This window comes from Myodes glareolus, chromosome 17 (genome assembly GCF_982192425.1).
Source record: "Myodes glareolus chromosome 17, mMyoGla1.1, whole genome shotgun sequence".
Lineage (NCBI taxonomy): Eukaryota > Metazoa > Chordata > Mammalia > Rodentia > Cricetidae > Myodes > Myodes glareolus.
Window position 1 is genome coordinate 19522051 of NC_142042.1, and position 24052 is coordinate 19546102.

The 24052-nt window shown below is 38.6% G+C and overlaps 1 protein-coding gene and 1 pseudogene across 1 annotated transcript in view; both read right to left on the reverse strand.

Annotated features, from left to right (window-relative positions):
• The window catches only part of Stpg2 (sperm tail PG-rich repeat containing 2), a 427622-nt gene that overhangs the window by 370062 nt on the left and 33508 nt on the right, over positions 1-24052 (reverse strand). The gene's annotated exons all lie outside the window — the stretch shown is intronic.
• On the reverse strand, positions 18726-22715 carry LOC125414785 (tubulin alpha-1A chain-like; annotated as a pseudogene).

Here is a 24052-nt window from a genome sequence, read left to right on the forward strand (position 1 = left end):
CGACATTCCTATGAAGGTTCAAGAAGCATACAGAACACCGAATAGACTGAATCAAAAAAAAAAATCCCATCGCCATATAATAATCAAAACACAAAACATTCAGATTAAAGAAAGAGTATTAAGAGCTGCAAAGGAAAAAGGTCAAGTAACTTATAAAGGTAAACCCATCAGACTTACACTAGACTTCTCTATGGAAACCATGAAAGCCAGAAGGTCCTGGATAGAGGTACTGTAGAAACTAAGAGACCATGGATGCAAGCCCAGACTACTATACTCAGCCAAGCTATCGTTCACTATCAACAGAGAAAACAAAATATTCCAGGATAAAAATAAATTTAAACAATACGTAGCTACAAATCCAGCTTTACAGAGAGTATTAGAAGGAAAATCACAACCCAAGGAATCCAACATTCCCAGCACTGCCTACAATAACTCAGATAGCTAGCGACCCTTCACAAGCACAGCTCAAAGAAGGGAAACACAGGGCTGGAGAGATGGCTCAGAGGTTAAGAGCATTGCCTGCTCTTCCAAAAGTCCTGAGTTCAATTCCCAGCAACCACATGATGGCTCACAACCATCTGTAATGAGATCTGGTGCCCTCTTCTGGCCTGCAGGCACACATGCAGACAGAATATTGTATACATAATAAATAAATAAATAAATAATTTTAAAAAAAAAAGAAGGGAAACACATACACTCTACTACCTAAAATAAATAAATAACCGGAGTCAACAACCACTGGTCATTAATATCACTTAATATCAATGGACTCAATTCACCTACAAAAAGGCACAGACTTAGAGATTGAATATGAAAACAGGATCCAACATTCTGCTGTGTACAAGAAACACACCTCAACCACAAAGACAGACACCTACTCAGGGTAAAGGGTTGGGAAAAGGTTTTCCAAGCAAATGGACCTAAGAAACTAGCGGGTGCGGCCATTCTAATATCTAACAAAATCGACTTCAAACTAAAATCAATCAGAAGAGATGGAGATGGACATTTCATACTCATAATAGGAACAATCCATAAGGAAGAAGTCTTAATCCTGAATATCTATGCACCTAATATAAAGGCACCCACTTATGTAAAAGAAACACTTCTAGAACTCAAGGCAGTCATCAAACCACACACACTAATAGTAGGAGACTTCAACACACCTCTCTCACCAATGGACAGGTCAATCAGACAGAAACCCAACAGAGAAATGAGAGAATTATTGGAGGTATTGAATGAAATGGACTTAAAAGACATCTATAGAACATTCCACCCAAATAGGAAAGAATATACCTTCTTCTCTGCAGCTCATGGAACCTTCTCAAAAATTGATCACATACTCAGTAACAAAGCAAACTTCCACAGATACAAAAAAATATTAGTAACCACCTGTGTCTTGTCAGATCACCATGGATTAAAGTTAGAATTCAACAACAATGCTACCCCTGGGAAGCCAACAAACTCATGAAGTTGAACAGTCAACTACTAAATCACCCTGGGTCAAGGAAGAAATAAAGAAAGAAATTAAAGTCTTCCTTGAATTTAATGAAAATAAAGACACAACATACTCAAACCTATGGGACACTATGAAAACAGTGCTAAGAGGAAAGTTCATAGCACTAAGTGCCCAATTAAAGAAAACGGAGAAAGCACACATTAGAGACTTAACAGCACACATGAAAGTTCTAGAAAAAAAAAGAAGCTGATTCACCTAGGAGGAGTAGAAGACTGGAAATAATCAAACTGAGGGCTGAAATCAACAAAATAGAAACACAGAAAACAATCCAAAGAATCAATGAAACAAAAAGCTGGTTCTTGGAGAAAATCAACAAGATTGACAAACCCCTCTGCAAACTAATCAAATGGCAGAGAGAGAACACGCAAATTAATAAGATCAGAAATGAAAAGGGGGACATAACCACAGACACAGAGGAAATTCAGAGTATCATTAGATCTTACTACAAAAGTCTGTATGCCACAAAATTGGAAAATGTAAAAAAAATGGACAGTTTTTTAGATAAGTACCATACACCAAAGTTGAACCAAGACCAGGTGAACAATCTAAATAGACCTGTCAGTCATGAAGAATTAGAAGCTGTTATCAAAAATCTCCCTATCAAAAAAAGCCAAGGATCAGATGGTTTCAATTCAGAATTCTACCAGAACTTCCAGGAAGAGCTAATACCTACACTCCTTAATGTATTTCACAAGATAGAAACAGAAGAGTCATTGCCAAACTCTTTTTATGAAGCTACAATTACCCTGATACCAAAACCACACAAAGACACAACCAAGAAAAAGAATTACAGGCCAATCTCACTCATGAATATTGACGCAAAAATTCTCAATAAAATACTGGCAAACTGAATCCAAAAACACATTAGAAAAATTATCCATTATGATCAAGTGGGCTTCATCCCAGAGATGCAGGGCTGGTTCAACATATGCAAATCTATCAATGTAATCCATCATATAAATAAACTGAAAGAAAAAAACCATATGATCATTTCATTGGATGCTGAAAAAGCATTTGACAAAATTCAACACCCATTTATGATAAAGGTGTTGGAGAGATTGGGGATACGAGGATCATACCTAAATATAATAAAAGCAATATATAGCAAGCCGACAGCTAACATCAAATTGAATGGAGAGAAACTCAAAGCCTTTCCACTAAAATCAGGAACACGACAAGGCTGTCCACTCTCTCCATACCTCTTCAATATAGTGCTTGAAGTTCTAGCAATAGCAATAAGACAACATAAGGAGATCAAGGGGATTCGAATTGGAAAGGATGAAGTTAAACTTTCGTTATTTGCTGACGATATGATAGTGTACATAAGCGACCCCAAAAACTCTGCCAAAGAACTCCTACAGCTGATAAACACCTTTAGTAATGTGGCAGGATACAAGAGCAACTCCAAAAAAATCGGTTGCCTTCCTATACACAAAGGATAAAGAAGCAGAGAGGGAAATCAGAGAAACATCACCTTTCACGATAGCCACAAATAGCATAAAATATCTTGGGGTAACTCTAACCAAGGAAGTGAAAGACCTATTTGACAAGAACTTTAAGTCTTTGAAGAAAAAAATTTCCATTTTCATACAAGAAAATGGAAAGACCTCCCCTGCTCTTGGATTGGGAGAATCAACATAGTAAAAATAGCAATTCTACCAAAAGCAATCTATAGATTCAATGCAATCCCCATCAAAATCCCATCAAACTTCTTCACAGACCTTGAGAGAACAATAATCAAGTTTATATGGCAAAACAAAAAACCCAGGATAGCCAAAACAAACGTATACAATACAGGAACTTCTGGAGGCATTACCATCCCTGACTTCAAACTCTATTACAGAGCTACAGTATTGAGAACAGCTTGGTATTGGCATAACAACAGAGAAGTCGACCTATGGAATCGAATAGAATACCCAGATATTAACCTACAAACCTATGAACAACTGATTTTCGACAAGGGAGCTAAAGTTATACAATGGAAGAAGGAAAGCATCTTTAACAAATGGTGCTGACATAACTGGATGTCAACCTGTAGAAGAATGAAAGTAGATTCATATCTATCACCATGCACAAAACTCAAGTCCAAATGGATTAAAGACCTCAACATTAATCTGACCACTTTGAACCTGATAGAAGAGAAAGTAGGAAGTAGTATACAAGATATAGGCACAGGAGGCCACTTCCTAAGTAGAACCCCAGTAGCACAAACAATAAGAGAAACAATGAATAAATGGGACCTCCTGAAACTGAGAAGCTTCTGTAAAGCAAAGGACACTGTCATTAAGACAAAAAGACTACCTTCTGACTGGGAGAAGATCTTCACCAACCCCTCATCAGACAAAGGTCTGATCTCCAAAATATACAAAGAACTCAAGAAACTAGACACTAAAACTCTAATTAACCCAATGAAAAAATGGGGTACTGAACTGAACAGAGAATTCACAACAGATGAACTTCGAATGGCCAAAAGGCACTTAAGGTCATGCTCAACCACCTTAGCGATCAGGGAAATGTAAATCAAAACAACTTTGAGATACCATCTTACACCTGTCAGAATAGCTAAACTCAAAAACACCAATGATAGCCTATACTGGAGAGGATGTGGAGTGAGGGGAACACTCGTCCATTGTTGGTGGGAATGCAAACTTGTGCAGCCACTGTGGAAATCAGTGTGGCGGTTTCTCAGGAAACTGGGAGTCAACCTCCCTCAGGACCCAGCAATTCCACTCTTGGGAATATACCCAAGAGATGCCCTATCAAACTACAAAAGTATTTGTTCAACTATGTTCATAACTGCACTATTTGTAATAGCCAGAACATGGAAACAACCTAGGTGCCCCTCAATAGAAAAATGGTTAAAAAAGGTGTGGAACATATACACATTAGAGTTTTACTCAGCGGTAAAAAACAATGACATCTTGAATGTTGCATGCAAATGGATGGAAATAGAAAACGCTTTATTGAGTGAGGTAACCCAGACCCAAAATAGGAATATGGTATGTACTCACTCATAAGTGGATTCTAGCCATAGTTAAAGGTCTTTGAGCCTATAATTCGTGATCCTAGAAAAGCTAAATAAGAAGGTGAACCTGAAGAAAATCATATAGTTATCCTCCTTGATATTGGAAGTAGACAGGATTGCTAGGCAAACTTGGGTGAATGGGGGGTGGGGGTGGAAGTAAGGGGAGATGGTTAGAGAGAAGGGAGAGGGGGAGGATTGGGGATGGTTTGGGGGAATGAGATGGGGGGAGGGAGGAAGGATGGATATGGGAGCAGGGAATTATATATCTCAACTAAGGGAGCCATTTTAGGGTTTGCAAGAGACTTGATTCTGGAGGGGTTCCCAGGCCCAAGGAGAGGTCCCCAGATTGTTCCCTGGGCAGCAGAGAAGAGGGTGCCTGAACTGGCCTTGGCCCATAACTATACTGATGAATATTTTGCATATCACCATAGAACCTTCATCTGGCGATGGATGGAGATAGAGACAGAGACACATATTGGAACACTGGACTTAACTCCCTAGGTCCAAATGTGAGCAAGAAAGGCAGGACCAGAGGGAACCTTCATCTGATGATAGATGGAGATAGAGACGGAGACCCACATTGGCGCACTGGACTGAGCCCCCAAGGTCCAAATGAGGAGCAGAAGGAGGGAGACCATGAAAAAGGAAATCAGGACTGCGAGGTGTGCGTTCACCCTCTGATACAAGCGGACTGATCAAATGAGAGCTCACCAAGGCCAGCTGGAATGGGACTGAACGAGCATGTGATCAAACCGGAGTCTCTGAATGTGGCTGACATGGGGGCTGACTGAGAAGCCATTGACAATGGCACTGGGTCTTGTTTTGTCTGCATGTACTGGCTTTTGGGGATCCTAGTCTGGTTGGAGGCTCACCTTCCTAGACCAGGAGGGAGAGGGGAGGAACTTGAACTTCCCACAGGGCAGGAAACCCTGACTGCTCTTTGGACTGGAGAGGGAGGAGGAGAGGGAGTGGGGGGGGAGGAGGAGAGGGAGTTGGGGGAATGGGAGGGTATGGGGAGGAGGGGAGGAAGTGGAAATTTTTACAAACAAATAAATAAATAAATTTAAAAAAATAAAGAAAGAAAGAAAGAATTTCAAGATAATGTACACATCAAGTTAATGTGTATGGAGTATGTGGTCCTGTTCATTCCACACCGTTGTATGCTAGTGAGCTTTGCCTTGAGCACAAAATGCATGGTAATTCTACAAGTAGGGCACATGGCAGGCCAGGAGTTAGAAATACCAAGGTTAGCTTGGAATTTTAACAGGAAACAGGCCTGGTTTGCATCAAAAATATATCTATGAAAAGTGATAGCCACTTGCTTTTCCAATATTAATCATGTAGCCAAGATCACCTGCTGAGGCACCACCACGCTCCTGTCACCAAACTATCCAGGAAAATTTGCTTTCAGTGGCACTGAGAGTCCAGAAATTACAATGCATCTCCACTCCCTGTCTTTGATTATTCTAACACATATTTACATAGAATCAAGTTCTTCCCCTAAGAGCTGCAAACAAAATCAGCAAAATAAAATGACTGTTCTCATGGAGCTTGAACTTTGAACAAATGTGTAAATAAATCATGCATAATAACATGTTTTCTATTGAGAAAAAAAAAAGTGAAGTAAACGTGTTGATGATTGGATTGAGTGGGCCTTGATTAAAGAAGTTGTATTTAAGCAGAAATTTAAACCGAACAATTGGAGTGGGGTTTTCTTTTGAGGGAGAGTAAAATTTTCAACAGAAAATTATTTCAGGCATGTTCAAAACTTAATTTAAAAAAATTTTAAATAAAGAAACCAGTGAAATATGTTCAAACAAAATAAAAACATCAGTAGAATGCCTAGCATATGATACGGAGAAAAATGTACAAGAATGCAACTGAAGGGGCACAATGACCCTGCATCATAATTGAACTTCTAGATGCAATAAAATGTATGAATTTAATTCTGAAGGTAGTAAAATGCTGTAGACAGAGGAACAACATATGATGTTTATTTTTAGAAGATATCTCTGGTTGTATAAAGAACATAAGGAGAGCAGCAATTTAAGGAACATAAGGACAATCCTGCCTCCATAAAAACCACTGGAGCGTCATTCAAGGTAATGTTTACAACAAAAGTAGGATGGGCATAGGGATATTCGACACATGTAAAAAAGATAGGAAAACTTAGCCATAGGACCATGTCTCCAACTCATGAATATTTTATGATCCTGCACTGTGAGTAAATTTGATGATGCATACATCCATGCCTCAATCTGAACACCTGCAGTATAGGAAGGCATTGTGTTTACAGTTGTCACACACATTCGTACATATGTACATATGTGCATATAAATAAAAGTAATTATCTTAAAAATAATAACCTATGTTTTCCAAAAAAACATAATATAGAAAAAGACATAGAGGAAAATGAACAGTAAAAAAATATCTATATCAACCAACTACAAAGTATAGTTTCGATATTAATTCTAGTTGAAACAAATTTTGTGAGCAAATGAGTTGAAATAGATGAACCATTAATTTCACTTCATTTTTTTTCTACTAGATTATGTTATGACTTGTATGGAATGCAATAATCTGATGCCTAGGAGTCTTTGGTTTTTCAGAAGTAATATGAATTTCAACATATTTATCAACATTGAGGGAAGTTTGTTTCATATATCAATATACTATTTGAATATAATTAAGTATATACTCTAACCTAAATGTGCAAATTTTCTCAGTGGCCAATAATTTTCCAAAACCATACATTTGGTGGAAAGTTTTTAAGCCAATCATACTCTCAGGAAATCCAGTAGGAACTATCATATGAATTAATGCAGAAGTTATTTGCCAAAATCTAAAGAGACACGCTTTAATATTTATTCTGTTTGGGAAAGAGCTTACATTGCATTCATTTATCCATATCTAACAAGAAAAAAAATACATCTTCATTTGTAGGCACATGGATAAAAGCCGGCAGAAATGGCCTTCCTGCTAGAATAACTATTCATGTTACTATTCACGAATCAAGAAGATGCACTAGCCATAAGTCACTCTCACTATCAAGAGCCCTGCATGTACTCAAATTGCCTAATTTATTCTCTTTACCTGTAGGTATACAAGTGACCCACTTTATTTATTCACAACTTTATTATTTCTGACAATCAATATCAGTTACAGTTCTTTTTATTAGCTATATAATAAGTATTCAGAAACGTGAAGAAATCCAATTCCCTTTTCAGGAGGTTAGTATTCGTGGATGTCAGAGGACACTGCATGCGAACATGCCCTCATCAATCCTAACAATGCACCGAGGAAACGTTTCTCCTCACCTTTTCTATAGAAATCTAAGCAATCCATCTAGTTTGCTGAGAGTCAATCATTCTTCTCAGATGAAAGCAATTATGTAACGGAAGACTGCGACTGTGTATTTGATTATTAGAAAGACAGAAGTGGGTAATTTGCAGAAAGCAATTCTTGGTCAAAGTCCGAAACCCCACAATAAAAGCTATAGAAATACTTGATCCAGACACAAACACTATAAAACTGTACTATAGGTACCAATGCTCAATTTTAAAGACAACTTTAATTCATTGAGCCAATGAGAGCTATTTAGTAATTTAGATAGTAAGTACAGGAGTTCATTTTCTGATACTAGTCTTAATTATTGTATATTGAAAGTCAGAAAACATGTTCTGCCCAGTAAAATCAGTACACATGTTGTTTTATCTTTGGCTTTGTCTTCATCTACTGCTATTTCACCCAGCAATTGCAACTTTGCAGTTACTAGCCTGCTTCTCTAGCAGCGGCCTGGCCATTCAGGCCACAATCTGGCAGGAATTCTTTTCCTGTAGGCACCGGCCCTGCAGCTGCCTCTAAAGGCAGCTTTAACTAAATCTCATTGATCTATTTATGAATAAGACTCGAGATTCAAAGGCTAGGGTATAAACTTGATAGCTCAGAGACGCTGGGCTGTAACTAGCTAAACTTCCCCTACCTGCTGACTTCTCCGAAAAACCCATGTTTCCACTTTGCCAAACCAGCAAAAGCTGCACCCCAGTATTTCCTGTGTCTCTCTGCCTCTCCTGTATGTCCTCTGATGCTCTATGATTGTTTTTTATCAGTTAGTTAAATGCAGCCTCCTGATCCAAGGTTAATTTTATTTAATTAACACAAATACAAACTCAGGATTCATAGTGTAATCAGATATCCCCAACACACACCCACACATAAGTTACATATAAAAACTATATATAATATATTTAATAATACTGTAGTCAACAATATCACAAGGATTAAATTGCCTCAACTAAGTTTTTGGAACAGAAAAAGAAGGCTGTATCAAAATGTAAAATATGTGTAACATTTTATTATATACCTTCAAAGAAGTCACACTCAGATTGTATTAAAGCATTTATATTTCTGATTTTGTTAATTTGGATATTCTCTCTTTCTGCTTTTTGGTTAAATTTGGATAAGAATCCGTCAATCGTATTGCTTTTCTCAAAGAACCAACTCTTTATTTCACTGATTCTTTGTATTGTTCTCTTTGTTTCTATTTTATTGATTTCAGCCCTCAGATTGATTATTTCCAGTCATCTACTCCTCCTTGGTGAGTTTGTTCTAGAGCTTTCAGGTGTGCTGTTAAGTCACTAGTGTGGGCTTTCTCCAAATTCTTTATGTGGGCACTTAGTGTTATGGGCTTTCCTCTTAGCACTGCTTTCATAGTGTCCTATAAGTTTGGCTATGTTGTACCTTCATTTTCTTTGAATCATAGAAAATCTTTATTTTTTTTATTTATTCCTTGACCCACTGGTGATTCACTTGAGCATTATTCAGTTTCCATGAGATTGTAAGCTTTTTGTATTTTGTGTTGTTGTTGAATTCTAACTTTAAGCCAAGGTGATCTGATAAGATACAGGAGCTATTCCAATTTTTTTTGTAATCTGTTGAGATTTGCTTTGTGACCAAATATGTGGTCAATTTTAGAGAAGGTTCCATGAGGTACATTCATTTGTGTTTGGGTGAAATTTTCTATAGAAGTCTTAAATCCATTTGAGTCACAACTATAGTTGTTGTAGGCTTTTTACTGCTGCCTGTTGTACGATCCCCATTTCAGGGAGGGGGCAGGGGATGAGAAGATGCACAGGCAAGGACACAGACTCCGAGAGATTACTTACAGAAGCTCTTTATTGTAAAAAACATCAGAGGTTTTTATGGGGTTAGAAAAATTAGGCTGTCGCACGAACATTTTTGGCTGATCATTTTAAAACTGTCAGTCTCTGCTGGTTTGTGGTGATTGGCTAGGAATGCATGTCATTCATTACCATGCTTTTGGTCCACTGATAGGTTGTTTTGGCCAATTTTGCTTATTCATTGTGAGTTTGTATGTGCTTGCTCTACTGCCTTGTCTCACATAACAGCTGTTAGTTTTCTTATTTCTCTGTTATGTTTCTGTCTGGCAGACCTGTTTGATAGTGAGAGTGGGGTGTTTAAGTCTCTGACTATTAATGTGTGGGGTTTGATGTGTGCTTTAAGCTTTAGTAATGTTTCTTTTACAAATGTGGGTGTCCTTCTATTTTGGTTTAAAGATTTCAACATAAAACTCAAAACATTAAAATATTAAAGAAAACTTCTGGGAAATATACTTTATATCACTGGGATTTTGAAAAATTTAACAGCTAAGAAACAAATAACCCAATTTCAAAATGGGCAGAAAACCCAAAATGACATTATTCAAATGAAGGTATACAAGAGCCAACAAAGATATTTGTAAAAATTCTCACCATCTCTAAGTATTAGACTAATGTAAATCAAAAGCACTGTCAAATATGACCTCACCCATGTTAGAATGCTTAGTCTCAAAAATACAAAGGTATGGGTGAGGATGCAGAAAAATGAGACCGTTGCATACTGGGTAGGAATATAAATTACTACAGAGGGTATAGAAAACATAACAGATGTATTTAACTACCATATGACCCAACAATCACACAATCAGGATCAACAAATACTAAATGGGCATGTTCCAGAAATATCTGTACTCCTCCCATGTTTATTGTAGCAGTATTCACAGAGTTTATATATGGAACCATTTATGGAATCCACCTATCAACTATGACTGGATAATAAAAAATAGACATTGGAATATTACTTAATCACAAAAAAATGAAATCTGGTAGTTTGCAATATTCTATATGAACCAGAAAATTATGTTAAATGAAGTAACAACAAGGAAAACAAACACTGTATAACCTCAATCATCTGTAAAATACAGAAAGTTGATACAAGTAGAGGTAGTTTCAAGAGGTGTTTGAGGAGTAAGGGTCAAGGAGATGTGGTCATGGATACATGTCCAGCTACATATAAAAAATATGTTCAAGAACTCTTTGGTAAAGCACAGTGATGGCAGTAAATGGTGACATTCATGGAAAACGCTGAGATTAGTAGTGCTATCACCACTACAGTGATAACTATAAAGTATTGTATTTGCTAACTAACCAGAGTCACCCATTCTATGGCATGTATACACTTAAAAAAATATGACTATTGGTGTCAGCTTACATGTCCATTAAAATAAATAATAAACTGTAAGAAAAAAGAAGAGGCTGTATAAAGTGATAAATACTGAAATTTTCTGAAGATGTTAAATGTTGAGACTGGTCATGTGTGGTTTTTGACATTAAAAGCAGTTGTGGGTATTTCAAAGTTTATGTCTTTCCCTACAACTGCCATTTCAAACTATCCCATCTTCGTGCTCCCTGCTGACAGTACAGGATTAGAAGGCATGTTATACAGGACTTGCAAATGCCAGCAATATCTGTAAAGGTCACTGTACTTCTAAAAGGTACAGTGAGAAGACCTATGCTCATTCTACTAGAACTTCATTGTACATTTAACTTCTAAACTAAAACGCACTTCCAGTAACAGCTGGATATTCATCAAGCACACAGTTTTATAACATAATGGAGCCTGCTACCACGTTTTAGCCTGTGTATAGAAAGGGCTCCGACGTAGGCCTTTAATCAGCAGCCACAAGCATGCTTTCTCACTCCACAACTCATAATGGCTGCTCTCAATATTAATTTCAGTGACCCCTGGAAGTTCCTGATATTCTTTCAGAGAACCCTGAAGCTCAAAACTAGTTCCATAGTAATATTACATTGTCATTTAACTATTTTTTCATCTTCTTAGGTATACCTAACTATTCTACATTATTGTCACTTTTCAGTTTCAACTTATAAAACAATGTTTATCAATATATAAAAATTAATTCAAGTTATTTGGAGTCATCAATAGTATTAAGAGTGTCTAAAAAAATGAGAATTTCCTAAAAAGCAAATTAACAGAGAAAATGAAAAATAAATGTTACTATGTATATTAGAAACATTTTTGTAAATATCATACATATAAAATAATAAACAATCATATTTAATTGATAGGCCTAAGGGGTCCAAGAATACTCATTAGACATGCAAGCAAAAGCAAATAGCCAAATTCACTGACATGCAAATTCCTTCTCTTGGGACCAAGGATTCTTACAATATAGACATGGTCTCTGTCACTTTAAGCTTCTCTGATAAGAATTGTATTGGTAGAAAGGATATATTGTGTATGTGTCCCACAAAAGACTCCTATTCTTTTACTCTCTTGATCCTTAGACATCTTGAAACTCAATACAAGGACACTTTTCCCAATAGAAAAACTCAACCTTCAGACACAGAATTTGAATGTATTCTCAAATATGAGCCTTAAAATCTTTCACTTCTGAGTGAGGTAACCCAGATCCAAAAGACAAAATGGTACATACTCATTCACAAGTAGATATTAGCTGTAAAGAACGACCAGGCTACAATCCACAGGCCCAGGGAAGCTAGTTAGGAGGGCCCAAAGGGGGAGGCATGAAGATTTTCTGAGGAAGGGGAAATAGAAGAGATCGCCTGGGTAAATGGGGGGAGGAGATAAAAGGGATTGGGTTGGGCGGGTTGCTGGTAGGGTGGAGGGGAAGGCAATGAAAGTGGTGGCATTTCAGGGTTAGAGAGAAAACTGGTGCCAAAAGGACTCCCCGGAATCAACAAGGATGACTCCAGTTAAGACTCCTAGCAATAAGGGAGAGGGTCACTGAACTGGCCATCAGACTGGTGACTACCCTAGTTGTCATCAAAGAGCCTTCATCCAGTAACTAATGGAAACAGATGTAGAAATCCACAGCCAAATACTGGGCTGACCTCCAGAAGTCCTGTAGAAGAGAGGGAGGCATGTACAAGGGGGGAGGGGGGTGTCAAGGTCATGACGGGAATAACCCAGAGAGACAGCTGACCCAAGTTCCTGGGAGCTTATGAACTCTGGATCCACAGCTAGGGAATCAGCATGGAACCAGACTAGGCCTTCTGAATATGTGTGACAGTTGTGTAGCTTGGTCTGTTTGTGGGGCTCCTAGCAGTGGGACCAGAATCTGTCCCTGGCGCTTGCACTAGCTTTTGGGAACATAGTTCCTATGCTGGGTTGCCGCACCCAGTCTTAATTCAGGAGGAGGGGGTTAGTTCTGTCTCAATTCGATGTGCCTGGTTCTGTTGATACCCTTTCTGAATGGAGAGGGAGGAGGGATGGAGGAGTGGGGGTGGAGGACTGACAGGAGAAGAGAGGGGAGAGTTGCAGTTGATATATAAAATAGATGAAAAAATAAGTTATTTCTGAAGAATAAGAGTCCTAGATGAAAATACATTTGCTTAATATTATGATTATAATATTTGGTGTTGTTACTACTACAACTTGAAAGTCCTCATAGTATGTTTCTCTTGGAAATTTACATGAAAAAAATAAGTAAATAAATACAAGGCTAGTTTTCTTTAAGGGGGAAAAATGGTTCCTAGAACTTGTACTCCAGATCTCCAGGACACTAGCCTCAAGTTTCAAAACAAATAATGCTAGAGTTGAGGCCCTGCTCACAACATCATGTGAAGACTAAGCGTTTAATAAGGTATTTTCATGAACTTAGAGTTTTAAGTACTCACGGTCCTGGTGAATAGTGGACAGAAGCTTGTCTGAAGAGTCACAGGAAGCCAGCAAGAACACACAGACAAATGGGCAGCATCCAAACCTGATTGCTCACACCCCAGTGCTCATGGTGGACACAACATTCTTGCAAAGTGCTTGCTATTGCCAGGCAGTGGTAGGGCACGCCTTTAATTCCAGCACTCAGAAGGCAGAGGCAGACGTTTCTCTGAGAGTTCGAGGCCAACCTGGTCTACAGAGCAAGTTCTAGGACAGGAGCCAAAAAAAAGCTCCACAGGGAAACCATGTCTCAAAAAAATCAAAGGAAAACAAAGAAAAACTAGAATTCATAGATAGATTTGCATATTTTAATATTTCAAGAATGAGCATTCATTTCTTTAAGTCACATTCTTGTATACATGATGCCAAGCTTGCAATATCTTAAATATGGAGTCTTAGCACCTTATGAAGCATAATCCTGTCTGAAGTCCCGTAGATTAATGAAAACAAATGCAGTAATGTACAGTATCTTAAAACAGATGTGTCATCAAATGTAATCATGCTAATTAGATATTAGGCCTCTATTCAGCCAATACCAATAAAATGATAACTGAATACAATGTACAACTACTCACACCTTATTTATAAAAGCATAATCTAGCCTTTTCAGATATCCACAATAGTTACATTTTACTAGACACTGAAATAATTTCCATTCTCCCTGAAAGAATATTTTGTATAAATTATTTACCAATGTGGATCTATATAAGAATTCTAGTGACAGTATCTTAATGCTCATCATTTCCCCTCCCCCGCCCCCATTTTTTGAGACAAGGTTTCTCTTAAAGTGTTTTTCCCACATCAAAACGGGTAAATGTGGCTTGTGTGGAAGAGATGACTTTGCATGTCCTCCAGGTTGGTCCAGAGGGCAGCACTGGCAATAATGACCCATCTGTTCACTCCTGGCAGGGAGCAAACTTCTAATGAAGACAGATGTGGGTCACCCTGGGCACACAGGCTGCAGAGTGTTAATGATCCACCTAGCGGCCACTGCTTCCCTCTCCTGACTGATGGATCACCTGGAAGGTTCAGTTGGAAAAGCAAAGATGACTCTTGTGGTATTCATTCATCTTTCCAAGACACTGCTCTCATTTCCTTTACACACTTAGTGCTAGGACTTGTCTGTCAGGCCTGAAAATTGCTACTACTATAGACTATACCCTCTTCTCTCTGGCGGACTTGATAGCACTTCTGAGGACTTAATCCCTCCTACATTTCTCCACTGATTGACTCACGAGTCACCACCTCCACATTATGATAGAGCAACATATATTTGTAAAACACAGCAGGCAATATTTGTCCATCATAAAACTATTTATGAATAGTTACATATAATTTTATTGTCAACACAAATCTTTCCAAATGCTGCTTTTAAAATATTATTGAATATCTCTAGCTTCTTTAAAATTGTTTCACTCTATTCAAAAACAATGTTCACTTATTGAGAACAACTAATGAGATACAGGTCAGTGTCTATGAAATACAAAAATGATCATTTTACTTTGTAAAATTTGTTGTAGATAAGAATTTAAGAGTCAAATGCTTTTAAAAATAAAGTTTTTATCACATTATACTTAAGCTCCATTGAAATGGTTCTATAAAAAAGTGACAACCTGTAAGACTTCAAGATATAATCTAAAGTTAAAACATATAAGTGTTTTTAAATGTGGATTTTATTTATAAATAAATTTAAGAGAACTAGCATCAATGACTAGCAATTTTAATCAAGTTTGAAGTCACTACAATAGCTCATAAGCTACATTTCACAAACTTTACTTTCTATCCATTTTTAAGACAACTGCTGTTGCTTCAGTCACTGGGGTAATTTATTCTTTTTTTAATTTATTTATCTATCTATTTATTAAAAATTTCCACCTCCTTCCCGCCTGCCTTTTCTCTCCCCCTCCCCACCTTCTCCTCCCTCTCTAGTCCTAAGAGCAGTCAGGGTTCCCTGCCTCGTGGGAAGTCCAAGGTCCTCCCCACTCCATCCAGGTCTATAAAGGTGAGCATCCAAACAAACCAGACTCCCACAAAGTCAGTCCATGCAGTAGAATCAAAACCCAGTGCTATTGTCCTTGGCTTCTCAGTCAGCCCTCATTGACAGCCACATTCAGAGTGTCCAGTTTGATCACATGCTCCATTACTCCCAGTCTAGCTGGCCTTGGTGAGCTCCCATTAGATCAATCCCACCGTCTCAGTGGGTGGACGCACCCCTCGTGGTCCTGACTTCCTTGCTCATGTTCTCCCTCCTTCTGCTCCTCATTTGGACCTTGGGAGCTCAGTCCAGCACTCCAATGTGGGTCTCTGGCTCTATCTCCATCCATCGCCAGATGAAGGTTCTATTGGCTTAGTAGAGTAAGTTCAAGCAATGTTTTAACTTCACTGAAACTATCTGTCAACCTACGACAGTCACAAGTCATGTGAACATAGACCATGTATGTGTGTATAGATACATACATATATACATATATATGTATATACATATACATATATATGTATAAAATCAGTGTGTTACCCTAATAACTATCCATTATTTTCCAAAGACTGTATTGATGCTATGAGTTTTTTGCCTGCTTATGTGTGTATGTACTGCAAGCATGCCTAGTGCCCACGGAAGCCAGAAGATTCCATCACACTCCCTAGAACTGGAGTTACAGACAGTTATGACCCTCCATGTAGGGGTCCTGGGCAGCAAACCTTGGTCTTCTGAAAAAATAGCAAACGCTCTTAACTACAGAACCATCTCTCTAGCCCCATTGCTTAGTCACTTTAACACCCTAGATTAATAAATCTACCATTCCCAATAAAAAACTTAAGTGTGAATTTTTTAAAGTGAAAGAAAATGGACTACTTATCATTGAACAATATCAAGTTCAAAATATATTTCTAGTTATAGTATCAAAATATGTGAAGTGAATAGTTTTATTTATATAAAGTATACATGGCAGCTTCAGACACCCAGGGCATTACTAAGAGAAAATCAGGCAAGGGTTTTTTTTCAAATAGTAATAATTAATATTCCTATGCCTTTTATAGTGGTATATTATTTGTGATTTAATAAATAAAGCTTGCCTGAAGATCAGAGAGCAAAGCAGCCATACTAGTCAGTCATAGAGGCCAGGGAATGGTAGCACACACCTTTAATCTCAGGACTCAGGAGATGGAGGCAGCCGGTCTCTGTGAGTTCAAGGCTACCCTAGGCTACACAAGATTGAATCTGTCCAAAAGAAAAATAGAACTTACACAAAGGTGATCCTAGCACTTGGGATCACATGCCTTTAATCCCAGCACTAGGGAGCAGAAGACAGGAGTGATATGGCTGGGCAGAGAGAGAAATATAAAGGGGAAGAGTGTGGAGTCTGAAGATTCATGGGGACGGGATCTCATCCATTTTCTGTCTGAGGTAGATAGAGGTAAGAGTCGGTGGCTGGCTGCTTTACTTTTCTGATCTTCAATCTGAATCCCAATACAGATATTGGGTTTTTATTACTCATGCTACAACTTTATTTTGATTTTCTGAGAATTTCAGACATAAATACACTATATGTATATCATTTCTATCCAGCCCTATCCACTTTTCATCTCCACCACCACCCCCTATCCATCATTACTTCTTCTATAGTTACTAGTTGTATATCTATGTAAACACATACAAAATTGACTGAGTCCCATCAGGGTTGCCCAAAGATATATGTGTTTATGGCGACCACTTAGAATTGGAAAACTTCTCAGGGGACTTGTCCCTAGATAAAATGGGTTCTTTCTCCCTCTACAGCAACTGACGACATGTAGCTCTTCATCTTGGGTTGGGACCTGGTGAAATTTTCCATCCACGCTGGTATGTAAGCTGATGTGGTCATTATGCAGGTATTGTGTGGGAAACCATACAGTCCATATTTCACGGGCACAACTTTCCTGTCATGTCTAGAAGACACTATTTCACAGCAATTATCTCATTCCTACTGCCTTTAGAATCTTTCCACTCCACTTGCTTCAATGTGCCTTGAGCCTTTAGGTAAATAGGTTGCATTTTAGATTAATTTACTGGGGCTGTGCCCTATATGGTCACTTATTCTCTACTTTTGACCAGTTGTGGATCTCTATAGTAACTTCTGTCTGCTACAAAAAGAAACTAGTTAGGTGAAGGGTGAGAGTGTCATTTATCTATGGGTATAAGGATGAGTATTTATAACAGAAACTATATTGATTTAAGAAAACAGTATTGTAGGTTCTCCTCTAAATCTATAAATTCTCTACCCACAGAATCTTCATTAGGCTTACAGTACCATGTTGACAGAGGCTGATCGTTCGTTCCCCATTGCCCAGACCCAAAATAATCACACAAAAACTGTATTAACTACAACATTGCTTGACCAATCACTTGCATATTGCTAGCTAGCTCTTATATTTTACATTAACCCATTTCTCTTCATCTGCGTATCACCACAATGCTGTGGCTTACCAAGTAAGGTTTCAGGCATCTTTCTCTTTTGGCAGCTACATGGTATCTCTCTGATCCCACCTTTTTTCTCCCAGCATTCAGTTTAGTTTTCCTGCCTAGCTCTATTCTGCCCTTCTGTAGACCAAAGCAGCTTCTTTATTAACCAATGATAATAAAACATATTCACAGCATACAGAGGAAAATCCCACATTATCTCCCCCTTTCTGCTTAAATAAAAATTCTGTAGGCGGAGGCTGCTTGTTTGTTTCCAGCTGCCCATACCCGAAATAATCACACTGAAATTATATTAATTAAAACACTGCTTGGCCTATTAGCTTATGCATATTTTTAGCTTGCTCTTACATCTTAAATTAACCCATTTCTATTATCTGTAAATCACCATGAGGTTGTGGCCTACTGGCAAGGTTCCGGTAGGCATCTTTCTCCTTCAGTAGCTACACGGCATCTCTCTGACTCTGCCTAATCTCTCTATGTATCTCTTCCAGATTGGCTATATTCTTCCCTGCCATAGGTCCAAAGAAGTTTCTTTATTGACCAATGATATTCACAGCATACTGAGGGAAATTCCACATCATCTCCCCATTTCTGTCTAAATAAAAAGGAAAGTTTTAACTTTAACATAGTAAAATTACATATAATAAACAGGTATCAATCAAGAGTTACAGTTATAATATTTATATCTACTTTATCTTTTATCATAACTAAGAAAAACTATAACTATCTATTCTTCAACTCCATCAAAGATCCCAGAAGGTCCTAATATTAACTAAGTTAACAGGAAGTGCATCGTAAGCAAATTCCAAAACTCTTGAATTGGCAGAGTCATCTCACTGCCTGGACAATCACACAAAGTTCTTCTCTAACATAGGGGCATCCATATTCAGCCTACATGCCCATAGTATCTAGTAGACTTCTTCATGAAGCCGGAAATTTCAAAGACTGCTCTGCCTATATTAGCAGTTGTCCTGCAGAATGTCTGACAGACTGTTTCATGAAGCAGCAACCCAGAAGGACTGTCTCACCTTTTATTTTTTAAGGGAGTATTTTATTTAAAACCCATCAGTGAAATGGACAGCCTGGGTCTATGACAAATTCTTCATATTTTAAAGCATAAGTCGGTAACTGTATGAAAGCACACATTGTTACATACCAATTAGCTGATCAGACCACATTTTCTATGTTGAAACACAATAAACTTCCCTGTAAAAGCAGCACCTTTTTGTGACATTTAATTTAGTATTCCTCTCTTTCTTTCTTACCCTCTCCTTCAACAGAATCCACACAAATTTCCTCATAATCCTTCTCTAGGGCAGGCATGTCTTCACAGGCCTCAGAGAACTCCCCCTCCTCCTCCAATCCCTTACCCACATACTAGTGCACAAAGGCATGCTTGGCTACATCAGATCAAATTTGTGATCTAGGCAAGCCCAGGCTTCAGCGATGGCTGTGGTGTTTATCAGCATGCACACAGCTCTCTGAACCTTGGTCAGGTCTCCACCAGGTACCACAGTGGGAGGCTGGTAATTAATTCCAACCTTGAAGCCAGTGGGGCACCAGCCCACAAACTGGATATTACGCTTGGTCTTGATGGTGGCAATGGCACCATCTTTGGGAACCACATCACCACAGTACAGCAGGCAGTAAGCCATGTATTTATCATGGCAAGGGTCATATCTTACCATCTGCTTGACAGGCTCAAAGCAGGCACTGGTGATCTCTGCTACAGAAAGCTGCTCATGGTAGGCTTTTTCAGCAGAGATGACAGGGGCATATGTGGCCAGAGGGAAGTGGATGCAAGGGTAGGGCACCAAGTTGGTCTGGAATTCTGTCAGGTCAACATTTAGGCCTCCATCAAATCTGAGGGAAGCAGTGATGGAAGACACAATTTGACCTATCAACCTATTTAAGTTAGTGTAAGTGGGGCACTCAATATCAAGTTTTCCACGACACATGTCATAGATGACCTCATTGTCGACCATGAAGGCACAATCAGAGTGCTCCAGGGTGGTGTGGTTAGTGAAGATGGAATTGTAGGGTTCAACCACAGCAGTGGAAATCTGGGGGCTGGGTAGATGGAGAATTCCAGAAAGATTTTTCTTTCCATAATCAACAAAGAGCCACTCTATCAGCAGGGAAGTGAACCCAGAGCCAGTTCACCAGCCAAAGCTGTGGAAACCCAAGAAGCCCTGAAGACCTGTGCATTGGTCAGCCAGTTTGCGAATTTTGTCCAAGATAAGGTCAATGATCTCCTTGTTAATGGTGTAGTGGCCACAGGCATAGTTATTGGCAGCATCTTCATTACCTGTGATGAGCTGCTCAGGGTGGAAGAGCTGGCGGTGGGTACCAGTAAGAACTTCATCAATAACTGTGGGTTCCAGGTCTACGAACACTGCCCGGGGCACATGCTTGCCAGCACCTGTCTCACTGAAGAAGGTGTTGAAGGAGTCATCTCCTCCCCCAATGGTCTTGTCACTTGGATGCCATGTTCCAGGCAGTAGAGTTCCCAGCAGACATTGCCAATCTGGACACCATATCACCATGGTACAGTAGGCAGCAAGCCATGTATTTACCATGGTGAGGCCAATATGGATGGAGATGCAGTCATGCATGGTTGCTGCTTCACTGCTTCACAAGAGGATGGCAGAGGCGAGGAGGAGGTGTTGCTTCTTACAGTATGACTCTTAGGCCCTGTCTCACCTCCTTTAGGCAAATTCGGCAGTCATTTTTCTGTGGGTCCTGCATGTCCAGATCATACAGCATAGCAGCAAGCAGTCCAGGCAAGAGCAGTTTCTTGTCCAAATGGCTAACAAACTGCATAAGAAGCCTCTTCAATGTCCATCCTCTTGAAACAGATTGGTGCTGCCAGGAACAGATGTGTCACTGTCACGAAAAGTCCTAGGTTCTTAAAGCATTTTAAATGTCATATTCTGTTAGCCTTTGAAAGGTTTGAGAAATTGTTTACTTTATATAGATAAGTAAGTATAAATACAGATTGCAACTGTGATTTAAGGGAAATTACAAAATACATAGCTACAAGCTCTTTTTGCTGGGCAAATTTTATAAAGGAACTAAAATTAACAACTAGTATTTGCTCAGATGAATACATGACAAATTACCACATCTTCCCAAGTAATTTTTAAACATTTGTTTTAATGAAATGTTGAGATGAATGCTATGCCAGTAAAGAGCCAAAGCTTTGGCACCACCTAGTGAAATTTTACTCAGATTTTTAAAAATATTTTTCATTTGTATGTACTGTACTGTTTTATATCACTCCAACTCCTCTAGTATCCCCCACACTCTTTCTCATTTGTAGCCTCTTATTCTTTATGTTTATAACATATATACATACATGCATACATATTTATAAGTACAACCTGCTGGGTTCATTTAGTGTTGCTAATATGTATATGTGTTAGGGATGACTTCTTGGGACAGATCACCTATCAAGGGGCTCATTCCTGTAACAAAGTTATTTTCCCTCTCTCCAGTCATTCAGTGCCTGTAGCTTTTCATCTGGGGGCTCTCTGATATTTCCCCTATCTACACTGGCATGTCAATGGTGGTGTCTCTTCTCAGGCCTTGATTAGCAACTACAGCTTCCCTGTCATATATAGAAGAAGAGTCAATCATTCAGCAGATGCCCTAGACCACTGGCTCTTAGAATATGTCTGCCCTTCTCCCCTCCTTGGATGTAGCAATTGTGTGGTAAATGTATCAAGCGGCGTTGAGCACCACATCTCTGTCTGTTGCAATGAGAGGCTGTTTTGATGAAAGGTGGGAGCTACACTTACCTATGGCTGTGTATTGCCACATGGCTGTGGCTTACTGGTGAGGTTCTGGTGGGCTCTGGTAGAGGCATCTGTCTCCTCTGTGTGGTTACATGACTTCTCCCTGACTCTGCCTATTCTCTCTATATATCTTTCCCAGCCTGGCTACATACTGTTAAGCCACTGGATGAAAGCAGCTTCTTTATTCATTAACCAATAAAAGGAACCATACAGAAGGACATCCCACACCATTTCTCCTTTGCTATTTAAATAAAAAGGAATGTTTTAACTTTAACATAGCAAGATTACATATAACAGAACAGGTATCAAGCAAGAATTATATTTACAATATTTATATCTACTTTATCTTTTATCACAACTAGGAAAAACTATAACTATCTATTCTTCAACTCCATCAAAGACTCCAGAAGGATATATTACCTAAGTAAAGAAGAAGTGCATTGTAAGCAACTTCCAAAACTCTAGAATTGACAGAGACATCTTGCTGCCTGGACAGTCACACAAAGTTCTTGCAGGCACCCATCTTCAGTGTACTGGCTCATAGTATCCAGAAGACTTCTCCATGAAGCAGGAAATTTCAAAGACATTTCCACCTATATTGGAAGTTTGTCAGTCACTTTCTTCTGAGTCCTGCAGAATGTCTGACAGACTGTTTCATGAAGCAGGAACACTGCAGGACTGTCTCACCTTCTTTAGGCAACTTCAGCAGTCATTTTTCTGTGGGTCCTGCACGTCCAGTTCATACAGCATACCATAAAGCAGTCCAGGCAAGAGCAGTTTCTTGCCCAAACGGTTAACAAATTCTATAAGGAGCCTTGTCAATGCCCATCTTCCTCTTGAAGTACATGGTGCTGCCAGGAGCAGATGTGTCTCATTGTCATGAAAAGTCCTAAGTTGTTAAAAAAACATGTTAAATGCCATATTCTGTTAGTCTTTGAAAGGTTTGAAGAATATTTATCCATCTGAAATATATTTCTTCATATCTAGAAAATCTAACAAACATGCCTACAAGCTTGACTATCACAAACGACTATTAACCTGTATTTCTCAATTATACATTACATTTTAAAAGAACTGCACAAACACAATACCCTAATCAAGAGCAGAAATATACACATAACAAAACTGACCTTAAATTTGAATCAATAACCCAAGATCCATACCAATAAAAGTATTCATATCTATAGCATATCCCCCATTAAATGTAAACAAACATTTATAAACAATATTTGGGAATTTGGGTGTAGTTCTCTCCAAACTGCTTACTGCTTTTTGTTGGCCAAAGTAATTTTTGGGAGTGTTTATGGCAACCTTTCAGGGGGTCTTGGTCTATCAAAACACATTAGTCTGGAAGGAATCCACAGGCTGTCATTCTCTATGAAAACAAAAGAAGAACCTCTTTTCCAAAGCAACAAACCCTTAGACCCAAATTTTGAAATCAAGATACCTTTATATCTGTTGGTTTAGCTTAGCAGTCCGTACAATGAAATGTCTCTCTGTACTTAGTTCTTTCACAGTCAAAATATTCAAATAAAACACAATAATATACATAATCCAGAGTCTCTAAGTATTTTCCATATTTACGTGACGTATTTTTCTTTACTCCTTTTAATCTATGACTGTATGTACTTTTACTCTTTAAAGACTTTGCTTTATTTTTCTCTTTAAAGACTGTTTTACTTTTTTAAAACAATTTACTTCTTACAACTCTCTACACTCTTTTCCTTCTCTCTCCCAAGCCTACATACATTTATCCAACACTGTGACCCATTTAGAGGTCTTTTTTGTTTTTTTATCAGAATCTGTCTTTATTGCAAATCTGTAATCCTTTTTTGACCAGGACCATGTCTTAAAATACAAAGCAGCATGGCTAGGACTAAGGCTGTTTTGCCTTTTGACGCAGCCCAGTACAACATGGCGGAGATCTGTTCACTGCCTCTGAGACTGCTGGATGGGAGCCATGCTCACCAAGTCAACTCTGGTAACCAGTTGACCCATGCTGTCAACAAGTAACTTGCAGCAAGCTGCCCACAAACCCCATTCAAGTGCTCAACCTCCTGAAAGAGTTCATGCAGGCAGCGTGAACCAGGAAGTCACCATTTCGACACCACCTGGTTTTTTTTCTGCTACCACTGAATCATGAAGACCTCTCTTCCTGTAGCCAGCAAACAGAGCCCATTCAAAAAAAAATGTGGTTGCCAAGAAACTGAGGTTGGCTT